Source organism: Bactrocera dorsalis, chromosome 1, assembly GCF_023373825.1.
Source record: "Bactrocera dorsalis isolate Fly_Bdor chromosome 1, ASM2337382v1, whole genome shotgun sequence".
NCBI lineage: Eukaryota > Metazoa > Arthropoda > Insecta > Diptera > Tephritidae > Bactrocera > Bactrocera dorsalis.
Window position 1 is genome coordinate 108926091 of NC_064303.1, and position 20171 is coordinate 108946261.

Genomic DNA, 20171 nt, shown 5'->3' on the forward strand with positions numbered 1-20171 from the left:
TTGAATTTAAATAATGATAAAAATTAAAAAAAAATTTAAAAAGTTATAAAAGAAGTAAAAGCAAAATATCTTCAAACAATTTTTTTAAAAATTAAAATTTTAAAATTAAAAAAAAAAATAAATAAAAATCATGATGAAAACAAAAAATTAACAACTCATATGATTGAGAAATAAATATAATAAACAACACTGCAAAACGAATTCGCGATTTATTATAGCCACAAAAACAACAAAAAACACAACAACAATGCTTGCAGCAAACGAGCACCTTCATCAAGGCAAATCAAAGCCGTTGACAACCGTAAAGAAGCTACACGCGCGCACATGCCTACATACATAGTCCCCATATGTTGCATATATATGTACATATATATGTATTATATATATTACATATGTACATACTTTCTGGCGTCGACACTGATGCGCGTAGGGACAGTGACGCGCAACACAGACGGCCGACCAACCCACCCACCAACCACCCACCGCGCGGCTTAATGCCGTGCAACGGCACTTGCATCTGCTAAAAAACACAAAGCAGGCAAAAAAATATGCCAAAAAACGCGCGACGATGCCTACCTCAGCACTCGCCCCTCCCACAACTCATTTTGTTGTGACAATGTCAAATTTGAATGCAAAAATTCTTCGCGTTTTCCTGACGCATGTCATGGATATTGTTTATTGTTGTTGCTTTCTTTATTTCGCACACATTTTTTCCCGAGCGCGTACGAGTACTTGCTGCAGCCAACTTTTGATTTATTGCCGCGTATGCTCGATAATTTCGTCTTAATTATAGATTTTTTTTATTGAAAATTGTCGCCTTTCTTAAAATTATGACTATTCCGTACGTCTGTAATTCTGTGTCTGTGAGTGAGTGTCGTTCAAGAAAATTACACTTAAAACCGCAGCTGGACAGCCTCGGTTGGAGCGACAGCTGGACAGTTGGACAGCTGGGCGCATGAACTGCACCGCCAGAGGCCAGACACTGGTGACAAAAGCGTTGACACATTGCAACTGGTGCATCCAGCTGACATCTACATATACATACGTGTGTGTGTGAAGAAAAGAAAACCCCGTTAAAATATGTGACATTTTGTTTATTTTAATGACATCGCCTTACGCAGACAAAACAAAGGCGTTTTCCTCGGGAAATGCGATACTTTTCAGTTACCTTCGCTTTTTAAGTGTTTTTCCGTGGATTGCTAGCGAAGTGAGGAAGGGAGGGGGTGTAAAGTGCAGATAGTTCAATGCTATGCCTCAGCAAGTGATAACTCTATGAGACAAAGGTGATGAGAAAGAGTTTGGGTAAATGCATTTTTAATTAGTTATGACCGGCTAATGACGAATTTGAGGTTAGATTGAATGTGGTCCAGACATGGCCTCTTCACATTTCTCTCTTCATTTAGCATCTATCCGGTTGTGGATTCAGAATTTCTTTCGAGAGGGATTCTACAGAAAATTTTTCTTCATGGCGGTTTTGATACCCAAAACCCCCTATTTTACCCGCCACCGCACTTACCTTTAGGAATCGGCGTAGGTCAGATATTCTCGAACAGTTGCCAAGTTTTTATTTCCAGTTTTTAATATTTTTTATGAAAGTGATTGAATATGCTGAAATTTTTGCTCGAGTAGATCAATTTTGTAACCCGATCTTCAATATTAGTAATTTTGTGAAAAATATTGGGATTGCCTAGAATGACTGCGTAAGAAGAGTTAGACTGATATTATCATATATAATTTGAAATTTGGTTTATACTCAAGTACACCGTATTTTTACATAAACCGAAGCTTATGACAGAGTTTTGGTGTTCGTAGTTGCCCATATAGTTTACAAAATCCCTCTGATAGTGGTGGCATAAACAAATTCCTCGGAAGACAAGTAGTACTGTAGTATATAGTTACTCAATGTCACCCTTTACACTCAAAAAAGTACAGCAGGAACTTCCATTAAGCTCGAAAGCTTCTATTCTACTTCTACTCTGAGCGACTGACGAACACATTTTTTTTTACAACTTTTCAATGATCGAGGATGAAGGTGATACTCGTAAACTCGTACCGCTGTAACAAACACTTGGAGGGCTGGAAATAGAAGTTTAGGTTTGGAGTCTCATTATTGGAAACACTCAGATTGGCATCTACAATATAGAGAGAAATTACTAATCGAGACCTGCATCCCTGATTTAGTCTAGAGTTGGTACTATAATATTACATGGTGTTATGGTTGTTTTTGGCTTTTGCTATAAAGACCAGAGAATATACTTATGTTTCTTCACTAAAGAGTTCATAGTTGTAAAGATAACATAGATCCCACTTTTGAAGGCTTATTCCAGAATTATTCCACAAGTAAAAGTATGAAAGTAATTTCCCACAGTTAAGACTCAACATCTTGAAGCCAAGCTGCTTGCTTCTACGGAAATTGTATCTGAACCAACATTCACCTTTCAACATGGAACTCGGTGTAGTTTGAGCATCTGCTCAAAAAAAGATCAGAAATCTTTTAAAAAGAGAATAGGTATATATAGACAAAAGAAAAAATGCTGTTTCAGGACCTTTGGAAATTTTCCTTTGAGCTTGAATCCCACTTTTTTGAGGTTTGTTCGAGATAGTAAGACTCGAGGGTGGGAGGGATACAAGCTTCTAATGTGACCGAACAAAGAGTCTTAGATCAATAAGCAGATAATGAGCCATTGAACTAAAAAAAATAACAGGAAATACTCAATTAATAATAACAACAAAAACTACTTTATGCAATTTAGAACCTTCATATCTACAAAAGCAGTTTAGCAAAATTTACGGAACCCTGAAAAAATATACAAAAAAATTTTAGCGAAAGTTTTAACAATTCACATAAATACTGTTATTTACTTTCATAAGTATATATGCGTGCTGTAAAATTGTTTATTTTCGTATCAATTCAGATTCGCTATCTTTGTATCTTGGCTTTACATATTCATACACACACACTCACGCTCATTCCTTCTGGCGTGCACATCTTTCAATACTGTCAATCTTTTGCGCTGCATAACCCTGTTGAGCGTTTATCTTTTAAATACATGCATACACACATACGTACATGCATAAATAAACAAACACTCACACATACATTGTATATATTTATATATATTTCACATTGCATTTAAGGTCACCACTGACACACCTCGCCTTGATGGCCTGCAACTGCTTGAAGCTGAAAAGACACGCGTTCTTCAACTTACATACTTTCAGGTGTATGTATGTGTGTATACTTGCGTGCTATATGCCTTACTGCATACATACCTGTGGCTCTATAAATTCGGCCCCTGTATTTGTTTAAACAATTTGCGCCATACTTATTGACCTCGAAAGCGGCAGATTTGTGTGTGTGCCCGCCCGCATGCTGCTTTACTTTCAGCAATTCAACCAACAATATTTACAATATCCACGCACACATACATAAATTTATATGTGTTTGGTTTTGTGTCTGCTGTGTAGCATCATCTTCAAAGCAGCGCGAGTGTAAACAAATTAACGAAAAGCTAGAAGATCTGCATTTTACCGGCTGTGCTTGACCATTGATTTGGCAGCTGCGGCTAAAATGATGTACACCAACCAGTGGTAGCGAAATTGGCAGCAAAAATAAATAAATACGTATTTTTTTTTTTAATTTTCAAAAAAGAGATTAAATACAAATAAATATCTATTTTTTTAATATTTATATTTTTTTTTATTTTCATTTAATTTTATTTTTCACAAAACTCTATTTCTTAAAATTAATTTTTTTTTGTTTTTGTTTGTTTTTTTTTTAATTTTGACAAAAAAATTTCTAATTTCGCTTATTTATATACATTTTTTTATTTATTTTATTTTACTAATACTTTTTTTATTATTGTTTTTTATATTTTGCATTTTTCATTAATATTTATTATTATTTATTATTAATTTTTTTTTTTTTAATTTTAATTTTACTATTTTTTTTTTAATTTCTATTATTCTTATTTGAAGTTTTATATTTTTTCCTGTTTATTTTATATTTTTTATTAATTTTTTATTATTTATTCATTAATTTTTATTTTAATTTTTTTATTTTTAATTTTTTTAATTTTAATAGTTTTGTTTCAACTTCTTTTATTTTATTGCATTTTTTCGGTAACCAAAAATCCAAAATCTATATTTTCTGTAGTTTACCCAAATGTATCTATTCTTATTGCAAGCTCTTTCACATTCTTTCTTCGTTTTGTTCCAAATTGAACACTGATTTCCTCAGCCGCTGCGCTGCTGTTACAAACAAAATCTAATTAAAATCAAAGCAAAACAAAAAAAAAATAGAAGCCAAATCTCAAAAAGCATAAAACCGACCATCGCGGCGGAAAGCATTTAAATTTTCGCCGATTTTCCTATTTACGAGCATTTGTGTGTTGTTTCATCTTCTGCAGACGCGCACACGAGCCAAAATTATTGGCAGTTGCCCAAATTTCATGGTTAAGGCGGAAAAAAGAACGGTTGTGGCGTTGCGCCAATGCGGCTGACGGTAGCTCTTCGTGCTGTTGGACCCGTAGATGGTTGAGAAGCTGCTTGGTATTTCGGCACTGTCCGTTGGCCATTTGTGTTGGTTGTTCGTTTTTGCTTGAACTGTTGCTTTTAGTTTGAGTTTTTTGCTGTTTCTAGTTCCTTCTTTTTTTGATATGAGTTTACTTAGTTTTGGTTTTTTGTTTTCTTCTTGATTATCGCTAATATTAGGCGTATGCTATGTGTTGAGATCTAATGTAGTTTGGTTTTTAATTTCCTTTTGTTTTTCTTTATGGTGGTTTTGGCATTCTTCTTATTTTTTTTTTGGTTTTTAATTTCTTTTTGTTTCCTTTTGTTTTTCTTTATGGTGGTTTGGCATTCTTCTTATCAATAACTGTGGTTTAATGGATTACAGTTTCGATAGCATAAATTTCCATACACATATATACTTTTTTTATCATTTTCGGATACTGATAAACTCAGCCGAACTACACCGATACCTATTTCGGTCTTCTAAACTTTAAGCCTCGTATCTCAGACTTTTTATTCTTATTTTTGGTTACTGTTTTAAGGAAAATGATATTTATTCTGTAAATCTTTCGTCAGAACCACCCTTCTTTAGAGTCTACGTTGCTTTTCTAAAGTCATTCTTTTTCAAAGTAAAAATAGAGCCACTTCATCCACATTTGGAAAACGTTTCGGGCATCATTTGTACCGAATATAACGAGTTCTACAGAGCGGTTGTCGGCTTACTTTGGTCTTGAGAACAGTTTCCATATTGGAAGCATTGCCAATATATCACAATCAGTATACTAGCGCCTTATCTTATATCATTGGTCCAGTTAGGCCTCAACTTTATAGTATTATACAAATCTATTTAAAGATTGCGTCATTCAATTTGAAAGATCGCTGAATTTGAACCACATATGGCCGTCTCGAACACACTTTCGACAGAAACATGATTAAGCATGATACTATATAGCTTCTATCTGCTAAGTTATTGTCATTCTACCGCTTCGTACTCGCTAAGAACCCAGCGCGCCTGCACTAGACTACAACCACACCATTCCCCGACTGCAATGGATTTATTTGCGTTACCCAGGTCGTACCACGCGTAATGCGGACACCATCTTGCCCGCAATTCTGTCATGGTTTCTTATGAGACACTTTGTCGGAAGACAAGCGGTCATAATTTGAACAAAATACATTTTGGTTTGCCCTCAAAGGAAAACAAAAACCCGCACACATTGCACGCCGACACTCGAATTGACAGGCAATGGCATCGTAAACTTTTTCGGCGCGAAAGCGTGTCGGCTAAGTAGCTAAGTGCTTGGGTGTGGGCGTGCGCGCTCTCTCCCCTCCACTCCACCCCCACTGGGGATCGCAAAACAATAGCGAAACTAAAATAGATTAGAAATGCTGAAATACAAAGTTGGGCAGCACTTTGTTGCACGTACTTAAAGGCAGATGGGTCCGAGCACACAATGCTTGCAACAAACTGTGACGATTTCTTGCTTCTTGCCTTGGACCCCATTTACTTGTAGCCTACGTGTAGAAGCACACGGCTGCTGACTAGTGCTTGTACTAAGTAAGCGGCCAGCGAACATTTCGACATTTGTTGTTGTTACGCGCTCAATACATATATTTTTGTTATTTTCGTTTTTTGTGCTAGCATGTCCCATTCGTTGGTCCACCGCGGACTGTGCGCCCGAATTCTGTTTGCCGCTGTGCGAGGTCAGTCGGCCCATGGTGGCTGCTAGCTGCTGGCGCTGTCTGCTGTTGGTGTAGTTGTTGTTGTTGTCGCATCTTTTGCTTCTTGCATGCCACGAATTGTGTGTGCACTGGTCATCATTGACGGTTATTTTTAAACAAATTAAAAAGGCTGTCAAATGTTGCGCTGACGTACACCTCCTGCCCCGCCCCTGCCGGCTGTGTGCAGTTTATTTTGGTTATTGTTTACCGGTTTGGGGTTCTGCATTTGTTTTGCTGCTGGCGCGGGTTTTTGTTGTTGTTACAGTTGGCTATTTCGTTGTTGTTTTTGTTGGATTGAGTGACATTTATTGCCAGCACCATTGCCATCGGCAATATTTGGCCGCTTGTCGCGCTGTCGAACTGTCCCAGTGGTTGTTGCTGCTGTTGATTTAAATGCATGTGTGCTAGTGTTCAGGTCTATGTGTTCACATGCGTTTATGTATGTGTGTGATAGTGACGGCTGCTGCATGTTGCGCCCAGCAGCAAAACATTTCACTTGGCGTTCTTTACAGTTATTTTGGTTTTATTTATTTATTTTTTTTTAAGTTGTATATTTCTTGTTTTTGTTGTTGTTGACTGCTGCTGGCGCATTTTTCGCCACTCAATTCAATTTGCGCTTTGTTTTTGTGGGCCAAGGCAGTTTCTTTTACGTTATTCCCTGTGTGCTGAGTGCTGCCACTGAGTAGAAGCAGATGCATAACTGTTGTTTTTGTTGCAATTGTGTATTTGTAATGCACTCAAATTTTATAAATCTTTCAATATTTGGAAATAAATTGATAAAATTATAAAAAAAAATTTGGAAATTTTTTAGAAGTATTAAAAAAATTTATTTTGTTCGCGTTTTTTTATAAGATATACTATTTTATACAGCAATCGTCCAAAAATATTTATTTTTAAAACAATAAAAAAAAATTTCTTTTTAAAAGCCATAAAAAGAAAATTTTATTTTTTATAAATATTTATTTTTATTTAAAATTTTTTTTTTTTATTTTAAAAAAATATTTATTTTTTTTTTAATTTTTTTATTATTTTTTTTTAAATATTTATTTTTATTTTCAAATTTTTTTTTATTTTTAAAAAATATTTATTTTTTTTTTAATTTTTAAGAATAAACCTGTTTAGTTTTCTGAAATTTTTTACAATTTCAGCTGTTTTTTCATAAGTTTGATCTTCAAAATATGTTTTTATAAAAAAATATAGTTTAATAATAATTAAAAATATACATATATGTATATAAATTATGAAATTAAAAGTTATTTCTATAACCGTTTTAATATAATTTTACATTAATATTTTTCTTTCTTTTGCAGCCAATTTTATGAGGAGGATCTAAACTATTCAACTTAAAAATAAGGTAAGTGTTAAATTATGATATTAAGAAAATTTAAAAATTTATGAAAAACTGTAGGAAATTTCACTTTTTAATGTTTAGAGGGTATAAAAAAATTAAAAACAAAATATTCAAAAAAATTTAAATTCGAATTTATTGAAAAAATTTGGATCATTTTGAAAAAAAAATTTAGAATTTTTTTAAGTTTGTTGAAAATAATTTTTACATATTAAACAAATACGAAAATTCATTTAATTTTATACTTATTCACTTTTCGAGACATCTTACGAATTATAAAAAATAAAATAAAAAATTTAATTTTAATGTATTATTATTTTTATCTTTGATTTTATGTATTTCGTAAATATTAAAAACAAAATAAATAAATTTAAATAAATCATATAGTGTGTTTTATATTTAATTACATATTTTTTTTAAGACTAAAAAAATTTATTCAAGAAATTCGAATTTATATTATCTGAGTATTTAATACCTTTTTTTATATGTTTTGTTCATAAAATAATATCGGCTGATTTAATTATTAAAAATTTAAATTAAATTAATTAAAAGTAAAATTAATTTGTTAAATATTTTTTCTCGATTTCAAATAATATCATTCAATAATGAATAAGTTATTATATAATTAATTAGGCAAAAATATATATTACATATATTGTTTTATTTTAACTATTATTTTTAATTTTTTTTTTACTTTTTTTAATTTTTTTAATTTTTTTTTTAATTTTTATTATTATTTTTATTTTTTATAAAATTTATTTATTTAAATTTTTAATATTTCCTAAACACTTAAAACTACTAATTTTAGCTAAAAATGCTATTTTCATTGCACATTTTTTTAATTTAAATTTTTCTGAAATTAAAAATCCAGTATTGTGTTGAGAGTCCTTTTTTAGCGTATCAGCTAAAAACCTATAATTTATAAGTTGTTTTGAATGCCAACCATTTTTTTCAGTGTATATAAAAAAAGCAAAGTCTTAAAGTATATCCTACAAATTTGCTTTCAAAATATCTCCTCGCCACACCAGCTATACCAATGAGAGAAGCATATCAAATTTGCATCATCACCGGAAAACCGCCGCAGTCAATAAATAGCCTTCACTTCCGCCGCTTGGCCAACATTACCGACACGCACACACATATAAATATACACACACATAAATATGAATGTGTTTACCAACGTCATCCACCTAACAGCAGCAACACCAACAACTATGGCGGCGTCCACTCATATGTGCCACCATATGCTAATTCGCTGCTGGCTGCCGGCGTCAGCCGCCTACTGCGTCATTGTGCCTTCCAACGACAACACCAACGCCAACGTCGATGGCACCACTTTGTGGCTCTTGTCATTTCACTTTGTTCTATTAGACGCTCTTCCGTTCGGCAGCGGTGGTCGGCGGTGAAAGTGGCTGTTCGCTGCGGTGATGGTGGTGTTCGTGTCCTCGAAGTTCCGACCACAGTTGTCTCTAATGCCACCCCTGTCACTCACCCTCCTCGCTGTTACTCTGTCCACTTGAGCGCTTAAGTGCTGGCGCATTCAATTTGTAAGCTTCTTCGGTGGTATGTGAGTGTGTGTGTGGCTCGCATATGTGAGTGTGCGGTTAATTTGCTTGACTGCGTCGGTGTCTGCGTGTCACTGCTGCTGCTGTCGTGCATTACTATGTAAATTTGCACGCTCAGCTGGTGAAGTGTGCGCTCGTCCGTCGGCACCGGATGTTAGACGTCGTGCTCCAATTTCTTTCGCAGTGACGCCATCTTTGATCGCCTTCGTCTTCGTCATCTTAATTTTCTTCTTGCGGCCTGCTTGATTCGCTTTCTTGTTTGTTTGTTTAACACCGACACAGCAAACAACCCGACACCGCGTAGCGTTTCGGCAGCGTTCTGCTACAGTATTTTCTCTTGTTCTTCGTGTTTTCTTTTCCACAATTTGTTTGCTTTTGCGGTTGAACGCTTGCTTTGTTGCGTCCTTCTTAAGTGGCACGTGTTTGTTCATATGTATGCATGAGGTCGCGAACTCCCCAAGCAATTTGACATTCTTTAGCTGTTGTCAAATGGCATTTCAAACCCGCTGACGAGCTCTTTCTCCTACTTACCTGAAAATAACCATTTGAGGTCACTTTGTTGCCGGTCCTCAGCCGCTTTCGCGCATTCTGTTGCGATGGCTCTAGTTTTTTTCCTTGCATTTTTGCTGATCTCTCGATTAATAAGAACTAGTCCGGAGTTATTTACAATGCAATACAGAGTTACCATATATTTTAATTTTTTTTTCATTTTTCTTTCGATTTTTGCAAAAATTTCACACTAAAATATAAAAAGAAATATATTTTTTGCAATGCAGAGTTGCCATATTTTTTTTATCTATTTTAAATTTTTACCTATCACAGAAAAAAATTTTTTTGCAATGCAGAGTTGCCATACATTTTAAAATTTGATTATAATAGTTTTCTTGCCACCTCTACAATAATTTCACACTGAAATATAAAATATATGTTTTTTTTTGCAATGCAGAGTTGCCATATATTTTAAAATTTAATGTCATATTTTCCTTTTCGATCTTTGCAAAAATTTTACACAAGAAGAATTATATTTTTTGCAATTCAGAGTTGCCGTATTTTTTAAAAATTGACAATCATTTTTTTCTTGCCACCTCTACAAAAATTTCACACTGAAATATAAAATATATGTTTTTTTTTGCAATGCAGAGTTGCCATATTTTCTCAATTTAATGTAAAAAAATATCACACAAAAATTTTAAAATTTAAAACAGGTTTATAATAAACTCCACCATCAAAATACAAAATGTATATATTTTTAAAACTTTACAAAAAGAGTTGCCATATGATTTAAACCAAAAATTTTAATTTTATTTTTAATTTGTTTTCCATCTAAATATAAAAAAATTAAAGCCGTTAATAAGCATTTTCAAAATGATTTTCATGTCTGAGAGAGTTGCCATATGATAGTTCATATATTATAAATTTTTTATAAACAATTTTCATTTATTTTTTGTTTTTTTTTTTACATTTTTTTTTATATATTTTTCTCTTTATAAATCTTTCCCTGCACAAAAAATTTTAAAATTGAGCATTTTTATTTTTACTTTTGAAAAGTATGAAAAATAGAGCGAATATATTCGATCAGTTGGATTGATTACACTTCTCTTCTCGTTTTCAACAACTGTCAATAAAATTGTAATATTTAAAGCAACCAATATATTTATTCACCAACCTCCTCAGCTCACCACATACTCCCACTTTCGCGTATTGGCTGTTGGCATCAATAAATCCGCAGCATTCGTACATCTGTGTGTACAGGACCATCAGTCGCGCTCAACGATTTACGGTCATTCGTAAGCTTAAGTGCAAAGTAGTACAAGCGAAGGGCAACGAGCGAGACAAAAGGAAGTGAGCACATGTACAGCATGATAAATAGAGTTTCTGCTTTCCGTTGAATTGCTTTTCACGCGCGCAGTGGCCATTGCGCGGCAAACATGAAGCTTGCGAGCACGTACATAGTGCAGCAATCACTTGTGCGTAGGTCTGCATGTGTGTGTGTGTGTGGTGCTTTCAACATTGGACTGTGAAGATTTGAGCTGCTCCACTGCATTGATTGCTACTCGGTGGCAATAATAAATCAACGGGAGATTTTCAACTATATCAATGGCGTAATACCAAAAATAAAATAAAAAGAAAAATGAAAATTGAAAAAAGAGTAAATTTGAAAAATCGAAAATAAAATTCCCTTCTTCACAACTGTTCATCTGCGCAACGATTGGCGCTACGTGCCGTTCACTTTAAATTATTCCTTAAGGATATCAATTGCCAATGTGGTAGCACAACTGTAAAAATATATATGTACATACATACATATGTATAAATATGCATACATACATGTGTATGTATATGTATGTAGGTATTATTGTTTTTAAACGTATGAAAAATGTTCGTTGCAATATCTGTGGATCAAATCGTTGCAAAATGTTCGAGTGACAATACTTGGAAAGTTGTTGGCAGACAGTAAATATGAAGAGTTAGTTATGGCTACTGAAACCCTGAATTAGGTGTTAAATTGAAAAAAGAAGAGAAATTGTGTACACATGCATATTATTGAAATTAGGCTAAAATTATTAATTCCGAAAACTAGTCCGAAAATTCGGAGTGGTTTTAGACATGCAAAAATCAACTAAATTAAATAATTATTAAAGCTAAACTAAATATATTTATTCTGAAAGTACTCCGAAAATTCGGAGTAATTTTATGACACGCATGAAACATTTTCTGAATAAAATCACGCCAATAATTGATTTAAACAATATTTTTACAATAATTTCTTATATTCGCTGCGAATTCAGAAATTCGAAGATACTAAATTTTTAATTTTAACTTAAAATTTGAACGGTAAGCCGTCGAGTTAATAACATTTCTTCCAATTTATCTTGCCAATTCCTTCTTAGCATACACAGAAGCCGCTTTTAACTGCCTCGACCTCAATTGGTCGAAGAACAAATGACGCACATGTGACCCCAAACCCAAGCCCATCCAAACCAAAATCCTTTAAGCCAAACACTTGGCATGTTCATGCAAGCACATGCACACAATACACAAATACATACATTTTTACCAACATACAAACTTATTCATACACAGATAATAGATCAAATTCCCACAGAACAAATTGCAGTGTAGCTTATTTGAATGTATGGCGTATACCCACACATACATTTGCATATATACAAGTGTGTGAGTGCATTTTTTTCGTGGCAATGCCAAAAACGTTCATCAATTATCAGCTGAGTTGTAAAAGCTATAACCATAAATTTATCGAAAACGCCAACTGTCTCCTCTGCCAACACATGTGATCAATGAGCTTGCATGTATGTGTGTATGTGTGATTGATTACTGAAAATAGCATACTTGGCCTACAAATAGGCGCTCAGCAGCAAATGTACAGAGCAGCAGCATAAGTCAAGTTACTCTGAATGTCCTTGTGAGAGAATTTCGATTACTATTTTTTATGGTTTTGCATTTTCGTTGCCAAAGATTTGCATGATGGCCACAGGCTGTTGCCACAAATGTGTTAAGTGCAGCCGGCGCACATTATAAGCGACATGATAGTTGTATGTGGCATATAAGCATACACATATGTATTTATATTTAGTCTTTGTGTGTGTTTGTGTGCTTTTGAAAGGTTTGTAGGCATCAAAAAGTGTTCGAAAGCGCTGTGTTGGCACAAAATTTGGCCTCACGACAATTGGCTTGTATTCACAGCGAGTGCCATGGCTTGGCTTAACCTTCAACTTTGACACCTTTTGACTATAATTAATGCATTGTGCTTGGAGAATATATATATGTATTATGAAATTTCGATATGTAGTTATCCTTACAAGATTCAAAAATATTATTTTAATTAAAAAAATAATATTTTTTGAATTTATAAAGAAATATTCTTTTAAAATTTTAAATTACTTTTTCCTTTCTCACCATATCCTTTGAGAAATTTACTTAGTTCTCTGTCTCCCTTAATTTCTTCTTTTCTCCATAATTTTCAATATTTTCCAATTTCGCTTATCTGTCAACTTCAAAGCTGTATGAAGTATTTTAACATGTTGCCTACGGTTGCCTTTCATATGGGTATTAAAGAAAGTCATCATATATTTTATTGCTCAATTTTCATTTTCTTCCAAACATCTCCCTCTCTCTCTCTCTTCCGACTTTATATATGTATGTGTCATGTGTTGTATGCCTGTGTGGTAATATACAGTTTGACAGGATATTCTCGTTTGAAAGGCTTAAATGCAAGCCAATTTAACAGAACAAAAGCCGAGACGACAACTTCCCAGTGGAAATCAATTAAGTTGAGTCGCTTTACTGGCAGGAATAAAAAGCATTGAGAGAAGTAAAAGAATATGTATTTTTACTTTATCTACTCGGTGTAGTATAGAGAGCAGCAAGTACAGTGGGAAGGAATGAATGCTCAGGGTAATCAGCTTTTATTTTATCATCATTTTTATATTACTTTTTCTTCTCAAAAAGTTCATTCTTATCTACTTTACAGCAAAGTAAAAATTAAGAAATTTTTTTACATATTTTAGTAGTTATTAGTAAACAAAAATTTTTGAAGACTTATTTTAAAATATATAGTATACATTTTTACAACTTTTTTTACCTTCACAGTTATTTTTTCTTTTTCAGAGATATTTATGGTAAGCAAAGCTATCACAATAGAACTATTAGACATAAATATTCAACGCTGATCAACTTTTTTGTTTCGACTATCTGGTTAAATTTCGCTGTTGTCTTTCTCTCCCACACACACACACACACTCTTCTCTCTCTCTGTCTCTGTCCCTCTTTTTCTCTCTTTTCCTCTTTATCTCTCTCTCTTTCTAACCCTAACCCTTTCTTTCGTATATTTCTTTTCTTGCACATGGTTGTCTTGCTCTTTCTGACGTTCTGTCTCACTTATCCTTGTTTATAATATTTTGAAAGATTTTTAATTCGCAACCGGTTTTAAGATAAATTTTTTTTTTAATAAAAACCAATATTGTGCTAAAAATCTTCGACTACACAATTTTGCTTTGAACGATACACATTTTTGAACTTCACTGATAAAAAATATAAATTTTATATTTTACTAACTGACTTTTTACTCGAAAAAAGGTTTCAAGTTCCCTCAGTTAACTGATTGTAAAAGTAGACGAAAAAAGCATATTCGTAGCTACATTTTACTTTTCAGCCTTTGGTCCATAAATGTTCCGGTGTACTTAAGCTTTTTATCGCCTTTACTTCCACACATTCTGCTGCTCTACCGTCCAACATAATATCTGTCGGTTGAGATTTCCTCTCTTCTCCACGCACTTTTCTTTAGCAGCAAGAGCAAGTACTTAGTCGTGAGTGCAAATTGTCATTCCTGCCGTTTCAGCAAATGGACTGGAAAATCTTTTCACTAGCAAATAGTCTGTCTGCTGCAAATATCGCATTACATACGTACATATGTACACGCATTCTTGTGTAAGAACATTTCTGCATTCTCTGCTTGATGGAGTGGCGGCCCCTTGACTTCTCTTACCTTTCATTTTTGCGTTTTTGACAACCAACTCTTGGTCGAATTCAAATACAATTGGAAAGTGCGTAAGCAATATGGCTATCTTTTATTCTAACCAATATCTATGATATCTTTATATACTTGGATGTGTGTGGTTATATAAATATTTGCCATTTCTTTTCATGCTTTATTCTGTGCCATAATATGTTCTCCAATTTAGTATCACAAATGGTGCTATAACTTTAAAGGCTCTTCATTTTTAGTGGCAATCAGGAAAATGCAATTAGTTTCTCCCAAAAATGATGAGTAATAAAATTTCATTATCGTGGTTTGGAACTTGTTTGATATGTTTCAATGGCACCAGGCCTTTTGGAGGCTCGGGAAGAGGTCGCTGATGAATGAGCAAATCCGCAATGAAAACGATGCTTATTGTCTTTTTTGACGTCAAAGGCATCGTTCACTGTGAATTTGTTCCTTGTTTTACGTGGAAGTCCTCAACAGACTCAGACAAAGGGTCAATCGGGTCCAACAAGACATCGCAGCCGAATGGAAGTTGCATCACGACAACGCCCTGGCTCACACCGCCTTTCTTGTGAACAGCTACCTAATCAAGACTGGCATCCCAACGCTTCCGCAGCCGCCCTACAATCCAGATGTGGCCTCCACGGACTTCTTTGTTTCCTTGTCCAAACAGCATGCACCTAGGCTCTCAAAACTATTCCGTGACGCCTGCGGCGATTATTTTTTAGAACTTTCAATTTGGATTATCTCAGCAACAGTGCTTCAATGAACTTAATTCAATTTTTGATTATGAAGCTCCATCACGGACTAAAGTTTATCGATGGTATGGTGATTTCAAATGAGGTCGTAAATCACACCAAGACGAACAAAATAAATAATTTTAAATAATTTTAATATAAATATAAATATTAAATAACTGGTAGAATTTCATGGTTTTAAGTCTCAAAGTACTAAGCATATTCTAAAGCTACCAGCTTTTACCTCTGAGATCTACTTATACAATATACAATATGCTGCATTAACTGTACTTCAAAGCACCAGAAATGGCAAGTAAATCGCCTTATTACTTACCGCACGCTGTTCAATACAAGAATGGCGCACAATCACCAGCACATATCCTTCAAAGTGTTCAAATCCTTCCGAGCAGAAAAAGCGCTGCTTAGTTATTAACAACAATACAACACTGCAGAAAGAATTAGGGGCTTTGCTAGCACTACAAGGATAGCAACTACAGCAGGAAAAGCAACCTCCAACTATACTACAACACAGCATCTCCTCGTATGCACACACACACACACCCATACAATTAAGCAGCCATTGTACTAAATTGTGCGCGCGTTCAAGAAGTCGTCAACACTTGAACAATTCAACACACACACACTCCCATGTGTATATGGCAAACTGAAATGCGGAGAAAATAGAAAAATTGCTGGATGGAAAGCAATAGTGGAATTGTTCGAGGCAAGCATAAATAAATAAAAGTAAGTGCAAAGTTGTCATTAAGTAGAAGTGTAAGAATTGGAATAAGTGCATGTGAGGTGCGAATTGCCAGCGAAAGGACGAAATGCCAACACATACATGCACAGAGATAGCCTTTCTTACACCCACTTGAAGGCAGGCAGTCAAGTAGCGAGCTCAAATATGAAATACTCGTAATGATGTTGATGAACATGCGCATTAAGTGCAATGTTGAACGAAGAAGTTCGCACGAAAAAAGCACGAAAGTGCTTCCGAGCAAAGCAGAAGTAGCAAAATACAAAGCCGCGCCATAATCACCAGCACATTGCCAAGCGCCAGCAGCAAGCGTTGGAAATGTTATACAAAGCGCTGCGACACCAAATGAGCAACAAAAACGAAAAGAAGAAAAGAATATGCAGAAAGCAGAGTGACGAGAGGACATAAAGACATTTTCTATGCTTTCGCACGTGAGCTTCCATATGTACATATACATACATACATATGGGTGTTTGTCCCCTTATGAGTGCTTAGAAATGGTCGCTGTAATAATGAAAGCAAATGTAAGTAGCGCAAATACGCATGCTGTAAAGCGGCTTAGCGCAATTGCTGAGTGAGACATTGAGCATAATACATAGACACCGTAAATATACCCAGTGGTGCGTCATGGTGGCTTCATTTTTTTTTATACAAAAGCTTGAGTTTGAGCTTTCAATTTGTATGGTAGCTATATGCTATAGCGACCCGATCTGAATAAATTCTTCGAATATTGTACCGTTACTTTGGACAGTAATCCATGCCAAATATCATTAAGATAGCTTGTCAAATAAATAAGTTTTCCATATGAGGACTTGAGTTGGACCAGTCGGTTTGTATGGCAGCTATAAGCTATTGTAGTCCGATCTCAATAAATTCTTTGGATATTGTAGCAATGTCTTGACTAACAATCTGTACCAAATTTCGTGAAGATACCTTGTCAAATAAAAAAGTTTTCCATATGAGGACTTGAGTTGGACCGGTCAGTTTGCATGGCAGCTATAAGCTATTGTAGTCCGATCTCAATAAATTCTTTGGATATTGTAGCGATGTCTTGACTAACAATCTGTACCAAATTTCGTGAAGATATCTTGTCAAATAGAAAATTTTTCCATATGAGGACTTAAATTGGATCGGTCAATTTGTATGGCAGCTATAAGCTATATTTGTCCGATAACGGTAATTATTATCTGACGCTATTTTAACAATTTTTTTTTTGTGCAAAGGTTTGTAGTTTAAGTATGAAATAAAAAAATCAAGCTGAACTCATAAAGCCTTCGAATTATACATGTAATTTTCCTGCTGGGTATACCATTAATGCTCATCACATTCACATGCAATATATGTACTATACATAGTTATGTATATGAATAGTCAGCAGCATAACAACTAATGTTCTGCAAATATGACTACTACTTAGTATTTATTACTAACTCAGTCCTTTTTTTATGTGTTCGAAAAACATCTTATTCCTTCCCGTCAATATGTCTAGTTGTAATCTGTCGCTGAGTGGGTGCAATAAACCACCGAAGGGGTTTCTAAGCCATCAACGTGTAAGAATACACGTGTAATAGCTCTAAGCATGTTCGGTAGATTCGTCGCCGCAAAGAATGCCAGATAATGAACAGCTACTAAAAAGCAGCATAACAACAAAAAATCGTAACAGAGCTGACGAACCATTACAAATCAGTGCGCATTTGTGCCTGCGAGTGGGTTAAGTGCGCCTTAGTTGAAGGCAAAATAGTGCACGCTTTAGTGCAATTTATATTGTCAGTTGTTGTGTCGGTGTTTCTGCGCTCTAAGGAGCATCTTGTCTACTCAATTGCACAAATCAAATGACTTTTCACCTAAATGCGGCCAATGCATGAATGGCGAACTTATACGTAATCACCATAATGGTCTCTTATTCACACATACTCGCATATATTGCTTTCATTCTAACAACTATTCATTGAATGCGCTCCACCAACACTTTGGTGTAGCTTAGCATTTTGCAGTTGATTGAAAAGTTAACACCCTCTCCTTGTGTTTCGTTGCCTTGTTACCATGCTTTGTTGAGTTCTCGAATGGATTTCGCGTAAATCTGCTTAACTGCATACCTATGTAGATGTGTTTGCTTGGAGAATGTGTGAGCTATGCAAGCCTTTGAAGTGAGAGTATGAATTTATGATCGTGTGGGTAGTCTCTTAGTGCCCTGTAGGAAAAAGATGTTGGTAATGAAAATATATATATTTTCCCGTAGTTCCTAGGTGGAACATAGTGTTTTATAATGTATATGAGCGGCATATGGTGGAAGTTGGTTTATTGTACAAGAAATTTAGTAATCTCGACAAAAACAATACTAACAACAAAAATATATGTTTTTTGTAAAAAAGTTAATGCAAAGTTTTTTTTTTTTTAATAAAAAATACATTTGTTTAATAAAAAATAATTTTATATAAAAAATAATATTTATTTTTATTTTTATTTTTTGTATTTTTTATTTTGTAAAAATATTTTTAAATAATTTTTTTAATAAAAAATAAAAAATATAAATACATAAAACTTCAAAAAATATTTTATGGTGAAAATACCGTTAACATGTTAAATCAGCACTCCACACCTGCTTAATTCTTCTCTTAAATTGAATTTAAATGTTCAAAAGCTCGATATGAGATCTTATGGCAACTCAAAAATAGTTTGAAAAACTCACAATTGTATTTTTTTGCTATCAAAAAAGTTTGAATTTTATTTTTCTGTCCTCTCGTAGTCTTTTCGAGTCTATAATATAAGTACTTAAAGCTCAAAAAACATATCCCAGTATAAAAATTTCCATAAATTTTCCTACAAGTCTTATGTTTCCCAAACCCGAAAGTCCTCTACAATTGCTTACATTTGTGCTCAACAATGGTAGACTTGATTGAGTAAGTTTTATTAAAGGCTCTAATCTCACAGGGACCAGTATAGCTGGCGCTTTGTCAATACCTTGCTTGAGGAACGGGTGGAATTGGTGACTTTTTTATGTGAAGGCAATTAAGTGTTCCATCAAAATTTTTTTTTGAATGTAAATTTGTTAAATTCTCATTCGCTATGTTTGGAAAATAATAGTTAAAAAAATTGTAATAAAAAAAAAAATTTTAAAAAAAATTATTTAAAAAAAAAATATTTAAAAAATTATTTATTTAAAATTTTTTCTTCTTAAATTTTTTATATAAATATTTGCTATTTGTCAAAATAAAGTGAAGAAATTTCTAAATATTTTATATATTTTGGTTCAAAATTTATTTAAAATAATATATTTTTTAAATCCCGAATATTAAAATATCCAAAAAAGTCTTTTAATATGTATATGGACAGTCGTGTAATAATTATAAAAATATTTTTTTGCTGCTTAAGGCAAGAATTTTACAGCTTACACCGTTTTAGCGCCTAAAAGTAGATTTATGAAAAACAAACAGTTCTTTTTTTTGGAAAAACTGAAGTATAGTAACATAATATTATTTTTATTTATTTATTTTTTAATTTCAATATACATACTTGTATATTATTAGTTTTAAGTATTTAAAATAATATTATTTTAATATCCAGTATAAATAAAAATAAAAAAATATTTTTTTAATACACGGAGAAATTTTGTATTCATGAAATAATTATAAAAATATTTTTTCTGCCGCTTAAGGCAAGAATTTTACAGCTTACACTGTCTCAGCGCCTAAAAGTAGATTTATGAAAAAGTGAAAAGTAACTTTTTTTTTAAAAAACGGAATTACACTTGCACAATTTTATGATTTCTACAACTTTCTTACATTACATCCTACAATTTATGTGCTTTGAGCACTTATCTAAACAGACTTCCGCTACCGAAACCGACGAAAACACGAAACTATTTACAAACTTTACTCACACACGCATTGAGAAGCATGCATGCTTACCACAAAAGAAATTGCGTGCTTCCTGCTGCATATGCACACCCAATTATACATGTATGCACATGTATGAAGCCTGTATGACAATGTGCAAAATGGCTTTTGTTGATCAACAATTTTGTCAA

The 20171-nt window shown here is 33.6% G+C and overlaps 1 protein-coding gene across 12 annotated transcripts in view; it reads left to right on the forward strand.

Moving 5' to 3' along the window:
* The window catches only part of LOC105234015 (serine-rich adhesin for platelets), a 155534-nt gene that overhangs the window by 67694 nt on the left and 67669 nt on the right, over positions 1–20171 (forward strand). For all 12 annotated transcript variants that reach the window (XM_049455708.1, XM_049455703.1, XM_049455701.1 and 9 more), the window contains one exon: positions 7545–7588. The gene's annotated coding sequence lies outside the window, so the exon portion shown is untranslated. The remainder of the gene's footprint in view (positions 1–7544; positions 7589–20171) is intronic.